Here is a 13,036-nt window from a genome sequence, read left to right on the forward strand (position 1 = left end):
CAAGACGAAAGGACCCTTCCTGTCAGAACTCTCACTCATCGTCCAGCACTGATTTTGTGAGCACGAGGATAAACTGTCATAACTGAGCGGTCCAGTACAGAAACCAGATCTCAGTATTATTGAGCCTTTGTGGCCTACTTAGGAGAGAATGCTGCTCAAATGGTTCAAATGGCTCTAAACACTATAGGACTTAGCATCTGAGGTCACCAGTCCCCTATAACGTAGAACTACGTAAACCTAACACACATCCATGCCCGAGCAGTATTCGAACCTGCGACCGTAGCAGCAACGCAGTTGCAGACTGAAGCTCCTAGAACCACTCGGCCACAGCGGCCGGCCGAGAAAGGTGCCTGATCGCTCTACCATCGTCGTTACCTAAACTTGCCTCTATTTTGAAGGAAGAACGGTGTAAGATGTTTAAGGCGGTCATGTCATATTGATTTTTGTATGTCAGAGACAGACGAAGTTACTCTACTGTTAAACGATATTTGGTCTTGTCGTGGCACAGTCTTTGCCTCTGGGCAGTCTGATGCAGTCTTAGCAGAAGTGTGGTAAGTGTGGGCGTATTCAGTAGTGCGGTGTTGACTTGGTATTTATCTGTTAGATGAAGAAGGAGGAGGACGGCAAGAATGAGTATTATATATATATATATATATATATATATATATATATATATATATATATATATATATATATATATATATATACTGGAATGTGAAAAGAGTATACATTTTGAATAATGTTATTACTTTTTAAGAGAAGATGTTTGAGGTAAGACTGCAGCACTGTGCAGCTAGGAATGATTGTGCTCAGCTAGTTAAGTTGTTCATAACTGAGAGAAAGACCACGCCACTTCCCGGAGTCATGCATTAACATACTAATTAAGCTGTTTGATTTTTATCGAAATTCTCTGTTATCAATGCACCCTTTTAAATCATTGTTCACTTTGCTAAGCATACTATTGTTAATAAGTATGTTACGTGTGAATCACGCGAGGTTTTACTCTGTCTTTTTGAATGCATACTTCGTTTTAAAATCGTTGTCTTGGTATTTTTCATATGAAGACCTTTTCATGTGAATAGTTACTCTTCTCACCCCACTGTTTATTATTACGCATTACCATATGCAACAGTTTGAATATGCATTTAGAAACAGAAATCTAGCTTAGCCGTTTTCTGCCTAAGTGGAAATTCTGATTAAGGCCATATAATTGTTTTACTTCAGTTACGCATTTAATATAAAGGCAAGTTGCATTCATATCAGTTACACTTCAGATTAGGTGCTGTTTAGTCAAAGGTTAGCATACGAGTTTAAGTTGAACAACAGTTTGTGTATTGGCTTCTGTGTCTGTGTCAACAAGTGGCCACGAAAGCCTCATCAATTTTGTAACAGTTTGTGGGTACACAGTTTTGGTAATACGTAGACTTTTATAGAGTGTGTGGTAAATTTGGGCTAAATTTCATAAAGAAACAAATATAGTGGGGAGCTTACACATGGCGACCTACCTGCCACGGTAGTTCGTTGGTTCTTTTGGTAATACGTAGTCAGATAGTGTTGGATTTCTCGACAGCAAGAAATGCGGATACGCTAATTTTACTAATGTTGTACCTCTTTTTCAGACAACTCATTAAAAAATTTGTGTTCAATTTGTGAAATTCTGTATTTTGTGACGATTATCGATTATTTTGTTGCGTAAACAGTTGGCATAATACTACAGGTTGTGTGTGGATTTCTTTCATTGTTGAGTATTTGCGTGGACGATATTAGAATTTTGTTTGTTTGGTCATTGTAGCAATTTTGTCTTCCAAAGAAATATTGTTGCACTATGTTTGATACAACAGAAAACAATATGAAAATACGTCGTAACACAAGACAACAGAGGCTGTTGCAAAATAACGATTCGGTACACGATGACATAAACCACCTTGAGCAATTAGCAAATACCAGTAATTTACATGAGACTGAAGGAAATTGCGCGGATCCATAATTATTAATTAAGTTTAGCGAACAATTATGAAACAGATCAAAAGATAGGTAATGAACACGCAAATTCTGAAGTTGGGTCGGTCGGCGGTAAGCGGTCACAGTCAACCGAAAGCATCCTAAAGTCGCCACGGTCGTGCGAAACCTAATAACAACTGGTAAAAGGCACATCAGAACTAGGTTTTGCGCCAATGACTTTTGAACGAACAAAACACACATCACCTTCAGTGAACAATTCTATACCTAGAATCAGTTCACCAGGTGCTTAAAGAAACATAAGATTAAAATAGGAAATCACTGGAAGAAATAAAAAAAATCGCAGGAAGAAAACAGTAAATCACTTAGGGAAGAAATTAAAAATGACCTTCAACTAATAATCAGCAGTTTTGTAACTAGTCTGCATGACCTCGACACAGACTACGAAAACTTGAAAACAAATCAGCGTAATGACAAGGATGAATTGTTAGCTAAAATCAACATTGTAGTTCCGAGTGCGATAGTTAGATAAAACAACAGAACGAACATCTTAACACAACGGTAAAAGAAATTAGCGAACATATGGAAACTCTGACTTTAAATTCTGAAGAACAAAACAGTTAAGCACAATTAAAGAAAAAGTTTATGACCTGACAACGAAAATGGCAAACTTGGCAACCAGTGCAGATAGAGATTCAAATGACACAATACCAGTACAATTTTCAGAGACAGCAGAATATCAGTCATTGATAAAATTTAAAGAAAGCAAATACAAAATTAATTGTGAAACACTACACATTAAAAAATCGAGCGTCTTGAAAGAAAGCTTATCCTCAACGATGAAAAGGACGAATTTGACTGTTTACATTCATATTCAGAAACCTTTGGTGAGCATACATATTTACGGCGTTTAGGTGATTTTCCACGAGAACAGTATCGAACATCTAGACACGACAATGAAATACCGATATGGTGCAATCGAGAACAATTTGGTTCGCACAGAAACGCTAACTTCGATCACCAACACTTTCAAAGTTTTCACCAACTACAGTTACGAAATTCACCCCCAAGCTTGGACTGATAATTTCTTATATTCTTTACCACCAAATTGGCCACGTGAAAACAAATTAGAATTTCTCTGCAGTTTATATATGCATGAAACGCTCTCATAACAGTCTAGGTCTTTTGGAAATTTTAAATTCTTGGGAAGTGAAGATGGTCATAACTGCGAGGTGTGACATGAAAGGACAATATGCAGGAATATTAATGATAATTTTTTTACTTTTCAACTTTACTATTTTTTGCCATGCCATAGAATAAGATTACTTTTTTTTGTCTATTTTTCTACTGACATGCGTGACACTGCGGAATGTCTTCTTGTATTTACATACGATGTAACATAATACACACATTGCTTTAGCTAAAGGAATTTTCAGATTTATTTGCCTTTTAGATTTACTGAGTTTCCTTATAATGCATATTCTCTGTATAAATTGTTACTGTAGGTGCGACGCCACTAGTATAAGAATTATGTTAAGTGCAGTAATCTATGGAGCTCTCATAAGTCATTTCAGACGTATAAGAAATTATGAAAGATGTTTAAGGAGGAAGCAAAGAGGAAAAGTTAAGAAAGGGCAAAGAAATGGTTACAAATATGAATGTGAAAGAGCAAAGAAATGGTTACAAAGATGAAAAAAGACAAAATGATTAGGTAGGGCAAATATGAGAAATGCTTAGGTTGGACAGAGATGGCAAATGGTTAGGTATGGCAATGTATGAGAATGTATGAAACATGACAGAAAGAATTTGCTTATTTCAGTGATATTTGTTGAAAGATTGGTGTAATTATAGGCTAAAGGATAAAAAGGTGAACGAACTAAAGGCTAAAATATAACTAGATAGCATGCTGATTACTGACCATAATAGGTGTAATCATACTGACTGAATGCATGAAATATTCTTTGATGTGAACCATTACTCTCTAATCCATGTTTTTAGTAATTATATATTTGTGCTCTCATTATCTGTGAGTGTGACTGCTATCCTTAAGTGTTTATTTTTTTGTGTGTGTGATCATTATTTTTATGTGCCTCTTGATACCTCATTCTCTATACTTTTGTGTATTTCACTGTGTCTACATAAACATATATATTCGAATATATTTAGAATCTTCTGCACAGATATTTCCAGAATGAAATTTTCACTCTCCAGCGGAATGTGCGCTGATATGAAACTTCCTGGCAGATTAAAATGGTGTGACGGAACGAGACTCGAACTCGGGATCTTTGCATTTAGCAGGCAAGTGCTCTACCATCTGAGTTACCAAAGCACGACTCACGACCCGTCGTCATAGCTTTAATTCCGCCACTACCTTGTCTCCTACCTTCCAAACTTCACAGAGCTCTCCTGCAGGCCCTGCAGAACTAGCACTCCTGTATGGATGGACATTGCAGAGACATGACTTAGCCACAGCCTTGGGGATGTTTCCAGAAGGAAATTTTCACTGTGCAGCGGAGTGTGCGCTGATATGAAACTTCCTGGCAGATTAAAACTGTGTGTTGCACCGAGACTCGAACTCGGGACCTGTGCCTTTTGCAGGTAAGTGCTCTACCATCTCAGCTGCCCGCATCTCGTGGTCGTGCGGTAGCGTTCTCGCTTCCCACGCCAGGGTTCCCGGGTTCGATTCCCGGCGGGGTCAGGGATTTTCTCTGCCTCGTGATGGCTGGGTGTTGTGTGATGTCCTTAGGTTAGTTAGGTTTAAGTAGTTCTAAGTTCTAGGGGACTGATGACCATAGATGTTAAGTCCCATAGTGCTCAGAGCCATTTGAACCATTTTGAACCATCTCAGCTACTGTATCACGACTCACGACCCGTCCTCAAAGCCTTCATTCCGCCAGTATCTTGTCCCCTACCTTCCAAACTTCGCAGAAGCTCTCCTGCACACCTTGCAGAACTAGCACTCCTGGAAGACAGGATATTGATTGTTGAGGCCTTCAAGCAATACAACTTCATACATTTTGAAAACTTATCATATACTGTAATATGAACTTAACTTCATCCCTTGAGATGTGCAAGCACACTGATATGTGAAATAACAAAAGTTGCAGTGCTTTTGTAGGTATCACTTGTAGTGGTTCACCTACTTCGTTTCTTCATTTGTTGTCCTCGGAGTCGACGTACTGGCTGAAAAAACAGAGGGTGGATGTGCAGAACTGTCTACTGTAAATGATGTAGCCGACAGATGCACAGTTGCGTTTCACAGTCTTTTGCTTTCACTTTTCACAACCCCCCAATAACACACATTGAATATGGCCAGTGCACTATCGTTCTAACTTCCTATAAGCCTTATTAATAGTTTGCAGGCGAACATCCACATACTTCTACAATAGTTTACTGTGCATCTACGAGCAGTAAAAGCCTAACCACACAGTTCACAGTCTTTCGAATAAATTGAACAGTCACTGTCATTGCTTTAACATACGGCCTATTGGTGTAACACTTCAAATGGTTCAAATGGCTCTGAGCACTATGGGACTTAACATCTGAGGTCATCAGTCCCCTACTTAAACCTAACTAACCTACGGACATCACACATCCATGCCAGAGGTAGGATTCGAACCTGCGACCGGAGCGGTCGCGCGGTTCCAGACTAAAGCGCCTAGAACCGCTCGGTCACACCCGCCGGCTGTAACACTTCGTTCACTGTTAAGTTTATGCATTGTTGCCGTTCTAACCAATACGTCGTCTGAAACTCGGCCGCGGACTGACTGTCTCGTGACCAAAAGCCGGGCCTTACATATATCCTCAAAATAATAGGTGCTGAAACTACACATTGTTCGAAGTTAAATTTACAGAAATTGCAATTAAAACTTACTTTATTAAATTAAATTAACTGAATACATCGAAAGATTGGTTATTTTTAACAGTATCTTCCACAGCATGAGTTAGTCCGAATTATTTGTTTAAATCATGAAATTAACAAATATTGTTACGCAGACAGTACTTTTGACAAAACTGTTAATTACTTCGGAATTAATTACGGACTAGCTTTGTTGACATGTTTTCGAATAGAGCCAAATATATACTTTAAGTTTATTAGCCTTTCGTCTTCCAAATGTTTACAATTATTACAGAATTTATATTTGTTTATATGTCAACAATAGAATTTAAGTTACGAAACAATTGCTGATTTCGTCCTATAATAAAAAATACTAACTAGGAATAGTCAAAATAAATTAGAAAATCAATTACATACCTAAAACTAAGCATAAAATTTGATCTGATGTTATATTCTTTAAAACTGAGGACCAACCTTCCTCTTTTATGAAAATACAGATTATACTCGCATATGTTAATGGTAATTAGTTAAAATTGAAAAAAAAGAATTTAAAGAGGCAGATGGCAAAACAAGAGGGGAAGTAAAATTATCCCAACTTGATTCGTCACACGCTGTGTGCAAGAGATTCCTATCCGACACGTCACCTTGTTTTGCCTTCTGACATCTCTCACCCGTGCGGATTATCTATTGCACTTTTCTTTTTAGGTTAACAACGTAACCATATCTCTTTATTATATTCACACACTTGTTAATAGCAACGTGTCCCATATTAAATGTGTGTACCAGACAAAGACAGTAAAATTAGTCTCTGGCATATATACACACAAATCTTGCGAGTCTGTACTCTTTCGGTGATACAAGATAGAACCTTATATCTTGTAGACCTGACTAAGGGAACACATCGGATTGTGTTTCAGAGTTGTCTATATTTTGTTCCAGGCGTCGTCTGAATCCTGCAGAGCCACCATATTTTTATACATTTGTACGAAATGTTTCCTATATACTTGGTCTTTAATCGTGAGCACCTTAAACTCTGTAAACTACTCTATGATCTCGGTTAGCTCGTCTATTCTTACGGTAATTGCGAAAGCGCATCTGCGTCGACATTGTCACTGATTTATACGTACATGATTTTAATCTTGTAAGATTGCAGTATCAATGTCCATCGCTGTAACCTCTCATGAAGCAACCTGCAACTCAGCAAGAAGCTTAACGCCTGGTGATCATAGTAGATTTTAATAGGCTTGCCATATATGTAAAAATGAAACTTCTTGACCGTCCACACTGCGGCAAAGGCTTCTTGCTTCGTAAACGATTATGGACGCTCGCAGATAGTCATTACTCTGCTAGCAAATCCTATTAGTCTCAACTCTTTCTGCCCATCCACTTCTTTTGTCCGGAACAGACAACATTGGAGTATGTATGATGAAGCATCTGTAGCAGTACAGAACTCGTTGTTCATGTTTGGATGGTGCAGTAGGTTCGCATTTAACAATGCTTGTTTGATATCATTAAAGGCATTGTTACATTTCTTTGACCATAACCATGGTACATTCATCTCGAGTAAGCTTAGCATCAGTTTACAATTCAGTACTTGGCCTGATAGGAGCCTACAGAAGAATGAAACCGTGCTCACAAACGTTTTTAAGTGTCTTTTTGTACGAGGTCGTGGGAACTTCTCGACTGCAATAAACCATTTCGGGTTAGGTAGAATACACGCCGGTGAAACGATATGACCTAGAAACTTTGTTTCTAGTCTGCCATGTTTTGATTTTTCTAAGTTTGCCGTCACCCCGTCTGTGACAAATCTTTGTTGTACTCTTTCAAGTACTTCTAAGTGTTCTTCCCATGTGGACGTAGCAGTTGGTAAGTCATTCACATAGACAGTAACTTTGTATAGTAACTCTGGGGCTAGAACAGTGTCGAGAGCTGTAACAAACAATCCAGCACTTACGTTCAACCCGAAAGGTAATACACGGAACTGATAACTACGTCCGCGAAACATAAAGGCTGTATATATTCTAGATTGGTTTAAATGGCTCTGAGCACTATGGGACTTAACATCTGAGGTCATCAGTCCCCTAGAACTTAGAACTACTTAAACCTAACTAACCTAAGGACAACACACACATCCATGCCCGAGGCATATTCTAGATTCCTCTGTTAAGAGTATCTGCCAATACAAGGCTTTTAAATCGATCGTTGTTATAAATTTTACACCAAAAAACTTCTGGATTAGTTCTTCCAAATTCCCAGGTCTGGTTCGTACAGGCATTATTTCATTCATTTCTCGAGCATCTAAGACTAGGTGTAATTTGCCTCCAGCCTTAGCTATGCAATCAAAGTATTTCTATAGGGTGAAAGTGAAGTCTCTATTATTCCCACTCAACCATTTTGCGTATTTCCTTGGTGAGCCCGTCCTTGTTATTCCAAGATACAGAGTAATTGGCATGGCAGTACGTTTATTGAGGTATTTTCTCAATGTGGAACTCATAGTCCTCAGATATATCCGAAAACACTTCAACATAGTCACACAGCAAGTGTTTCAGCTCATCCTACTGATTGATGGATAAGTATTTCGATTCCTGTGTCTTTAATTCTATTGATTCCTCAATACAGGGCGCAATGCCTTCCCCATCGTCAGAGTAGTAAAGTTCCTTATCACCGATATCAAATATGTGCAATACCCGAGACCCCATACATAAAACTTTCACATTCTGGAGATATCTGCCATGTGTTTCCTTGGTCCTCACTAACGCCAAAGCTACTCGTTTGCCTTTATTGATCAATGTGACTTCTCCACGAGAGAGTCAATTTGTCCCTCTCTCTCCCTGAGAAACAACTCAAAATACAAGCGATTGAGAATATCCATACGACAAGAAAGTTACTTAATATAGATTCCTTTTCGACGTCGATTGGGACTTGTATTTGACATTTAATCATTTGGGACTGTGCTCTTATGGATCCAGTTTCCCGAGAATTTTTCACTGACAAAGTGGGTATTTTTTGCACTTTGGTTACCCTCTTGGAAAACTCCACGCTCAGCACGTTTGTAGAAGCTCCAGTATTGATAATTACGTTCACGGGTGTACAGTAAACACTACCTCCCACCGTAGCCTGTACTATCTCTTTCTCTGTACTAATAATTCTTCTTGCAAGTCACATCATCATTGTATCGCAATAATTGTAATTCATGACTAAGATCGTGTTTGCTCTTCTTGTTCTCCACAGCCAACAACGGAGAGTGGATTGTTTCCGAATTTAGTTTTTCGACGCAGATGTGCCTGTCTGATGTACATCTTCTGCCACTTCGACTATTCTTATTGTTTGATTGTTATTACCAGTCCATTGCGGATCCTGATGATTCAACGCTGTGTCATTGCTTGGGTTATTAAAATTATTATTCGGTGTATTACTCTGTTCTGGGCCTTGATTATTGCTCCATAGCGCAGAATATCCTCCTTGTTTAAAACTTTTCCACTTAGGATTTTTGCTAGGACTAGAGCTACCTCTGTCCTCATGACTTTTCTTTCGGCTGAATGACCGGCTATTGTCATTGGTGTTGTTGTAACCGTTTTATGATTTATGGTTACTATTATTACTGTAACCACACTTTCTGTTACTATTGCCGTTGTATTGTGGCGAATGGTTTGATATATTTTCCAAAATACTTTCTTAACGTATCCTCTTTTGTGTTGCAAAATGTGGGTGAATAAATCTGTTTCCTAAGACTTTCTTGAATGCCAGTGGACCAAAATTCTGCAAGGAATGCTTTCTCAAACATCTTCTGCGTTTCGCAAGATTCAGAGACTTGCACAGCCCAAACGGCTGGCTCACCTTGGATGTGAGGTCGTACAAAATGATCATTTTGTCTCTTTCGGTAATATGTTCCTAAAATTACGTATGAAAACAGCAGGGTGAACAGTTTTCTTGTTGTCAGTACAAGGTTGGAACTGTGTTCTCTTTATCAAACTCTCATCCAGTTCCGACCTTGGAGATACTGCTCCCACAACTGAATTGCGTTGCAAAAGACAGTGATTAGATCCAGTTAAGTTGCTCACATTTTGTGACATAATCCCTTGCGGAATTTTACATTGGTTCTGTTGTCGCAAACCGCATGGGTAACTTCAACATGTGTGGACATGTGCTCGCACTGAAATTGTTAGCATTTCCATACTTATCTGCATTGGCTGTGTGAATATTATTACCCTGTCTACTGCTGTTAACAGAACAGGTACCTGGTTCTACACACCCTGGTACGTGGCGTTGTCACAGTGAGGTATTATGTGTGGTTTTTAACACTGTGTCGTCCGACACAGCATTAAACTGCTGTTTACTATAGCTTTTTACATCCTTGACCTTCTGTTCTAAGTGGTCAATGATTTTGCCGTCCTTTGCTTGCAGACATTGGTTGAAAGTTTCATCAAGTTTCTTATTTTCTTCGTCACATTTGTGCTCCGCCATTTCATTGGCTTCGACCGCTAAGGTGTCGAATCTTTGTGTCAATTCAGACCCCTTCTCTTTTAATCGTAACTATTCTGTCTGCAGGACAGTTATTTGCGTGGACAAGGTCTGTACCTTTTCTGGTAGATCCTTGTACGCTTCTTTCAATTGAGTAAACTAATCCTTTACTTCTTTTAAAATCTTCGTATCACGCTCTGTTTGTACACGTTCGTATTTTTTAATTTCACTGAAAGCGGCCAACACTTTGCTGTGTCGCTCTCGATCACGCTCTTATAATTTATTGACTCTCTCTTGGTCACGCTCTTGTAACTTGCGTAACAACTCGGCACATGAGTCAGCATTTGGAGAACCCATTGCTACGTCCGGTAAACTATCAGTTTTGGTTTGTTCAAATTGCCTTTTCAGCGTAGTTTGACTACTCGTGCCTTTCGTCCTACTGCCAGTGGCAAAAGACGGAGCACCTAGTTCACTTATAGTTTGTAATTTACTATCAGTGTCAGTCATTTCCAACAGATCGTCGGGTTCATGCACTGTTAGGTGGCACGGTTTCTATTTCAGGCAAGCCTTGGCTAGCTTGCTGTTGTGCCCATTTCCTTTGCCTAACCTAAGACTTTCGGTACACAAACACAAATGAAATCACAATAAAACCCTACACAAGGACTGACACAGGGAAAAACACTTATATAAATTATTTAATACTAGATATACACTTCACTGTGCTTACCCTGCTTCTGCTGTGCGCTGACTATTCCTTCACAACAGTAAATCTGAGTTACTGCCGTTCTTACCTGAATTATGTACAGTTTATTTACGTATTCTCTTTTTAAGAGTTTCCAGCTAGTTTGTCAAGTGTGTTCTCTTTCTCTCAGCCCGATATGAAACAGATTAATAAGAAAAACACCTGCTTATGAGGCAATAAAATGATTTGCGAGAAATGTCGCAAAATGACTCACTCCTCTCTATCAGTACAATTTGAAATGAAATGTCAATTACTTACGTAGGTTCATACAATCAAGCCAGGATCATATATTTTACCCCTTTCCACTTACGTCAAGCTCTGGTATTTAAATCAAAGTTTTAGTGTTTACGTACTCGTCACGATAATTTATTCCATATTTTGAGCATATGTTGCGCCTTAACGTGCGCTGTTGGTTTTAAAAATAATGAAATTTCAAAAAAGTCAAATGACGGTCAGAGATAATACTTTTCGCATTCGCAGCAGGTGTGATAAATTGCTGGAAACCTCGAATAAACGGCAAATGGAGGTTATTATCTAATAAATGAATACATGTACGCTCAATGTTGCTTTACAATGTATTACGAAATATAACCATGATACATTTACCACAATACCGACCTATAAGACCAGGTAAGAACAATCACTCTTATAACAAATGAAACGAAAGTATCTTGATACGACATATGAGCAACAAGATCAAAACCAAACGAGCAATAAAGATCAATAGAGAGACATTCTAATTGTTAGTTGCTATTTACACACTGTTTACAATGGCAGCAATTCTTATACATCTGCTAGCATCCACGTCTTTTTGATTGTCTTTGTTATAGTTAATATCTGACATAATTGCACAAAATATTCCTCCATCAGAGTTTGTTCATTTTTGTACATTAAAAATATTGTTTGTTCATTTTTAATATCACTTTTTCTAGATATTATGTACGATTTATTGAATTCACTACCTAAGGGACGCGACAACTGCTAAAGTATTTTTAAGGCTACATCTATGAATACTGGTATTTGACATACATGTTTCAGTGTTTTTGGAAACTGAACCTCTAAGGAAGTTAAACAGGGAATGAGATCTTTTATGAAAATATTGTAGCATTTTTAATGCTAAATCTGTGAAAATTTAAATTTTGTTTCTTAGTTAGTGATAAAAAAAATATGTATTCCACTGTTTTTGGAAATTCAGCTCCATGCCCCGCAGGGGCTGAAACGGGAGATGAAAGTTTTTATGGAAATACTTCACTGTGCAAGCATTTTTGGAGCTAAACCAAAACATAAATTTTTATTTGGTTTCTCTATTAGGAATGAAGCATACGCATGTCATTGTTTTTGGAAATTCAACCCCTAAGGTCCTGAAAAGGGAGTGAAACGTTTAATGGAAATACTTTGTTGCGAAATCGTTTTTAAAGCTAAATCTTTGAAAACGGTTTTTGGCTTCTCGTTTAGAGATGAAAAAAAAGTGTTTCATTGGTTTTGGAAATTCAACCCCCTAAAAGGGCGAAATAGGGTCAGGCTGACCACTGACTCATCGCCCTGTCCAAACTGCTAAGGATAGAAACTTGAAGTTTGGAGAGGGTGTTGATCTTATACTATAGGCAACGTTTAAGATGGGATTGTCCGAAATTCCATTCCTAAACGGGTAAAATTGGGAATGAAAGGCTTTTGAAAGTATGTCACTACAAAAGGAATTTTGAAGCTAGAGCTACAAAAACTGATATTTGGTTTCTCAGGCAGAAAATAAAAAAAAATAAATGTCAGAATTTTTGGAAATTCAACCACTAAGGAGGTAAAATACTGGGTGAAATTTTTTTAAACAAATAATTACTAAAGAACTACAAAAGAAGTTTTAAGGCTACAACTATGACAATTAGGATTTGACTTCTCAGTTACAAATAAAAAACACGTGTTCAGTGTTTCTGGAAATTCAACCCCTAAGGGTATGAACAAGGATATGAAAATATTTAAGAAAATATTTTGTTACATTAAAAAAAATTAAACCTAAATTTATGAAAATTGATATTCCACTT

This window comes from Schistocerca nitens, chromosome 9 (genome assembly GCF_023898315.1).
Source record: "Schistocerca nitens isolate TAMUIC-IGC-003100 chromosome 9, iqSchNite1.1, whole genome shotgun sequence".
Lineage (NCBI taxonomy): Eukaryota > Metazoa > Arthropoda > Insecta > Orthoptera > Acrididae > Schistocerca > Schistocerca nitens.